Here is a 466-nt window from a genome sequence, read left to right as displayed (position 1 = left end):
TATATATATATATATATATATATATTATGAGCTTGTATTAACCACAGACCATATTTCAGGCATTTAATTAAAAACTCACTGACTTCAGGATGATGGAACCAGTGCTAAAAACTAATTTCTGAGTTTTGGTATACAAATACACATCATCTCTGCAGCATTCTTTTGGATGATTTTGCTCATTTTATCATCCATCTGGTGAAAATCAGAGGTCCAATTGCTTTTACAAGTATAACACAGCACTTTGCAGCAAGCTGCATGATTTGAGATATCATTTACATCTGTAGCACAAACTTGCAGGTTGAGTTTCATGCCTTTGTTGAAAACTTATAATAATCGGTTTGTTCCAGTCCCTGACATTACATGAATGCTAGCAGCACCACTAACACACTTGTTTAGTAAAATCCCAGTAACTCACTTTTGTATATAACTCCTAGGACAAAAAAAAAAAAAAAAAAGCAAATTCTTT

Source organism: Sinocyclocheilus anshuiensis, unplaced genomic scaffold (assembly GCF_001515605.1).
Source record: "Sinocyclocheilus anshuiensis isolate Anshui unplaced genomic scaffold, SAMN03320099.WGS_v1.1 scaffold2043, whole genome shotgun sequence".
Lineage (NCBI taxonomy): Eukaryota > Metazoa > Chordata > Actinopteri > Cypriniformes > Cyprinidae > Sinocyclocheilus > Sinocyclocheilus anshuiensis.
This window is presented reverse-complemented; position numbering follows the sequence as displayed.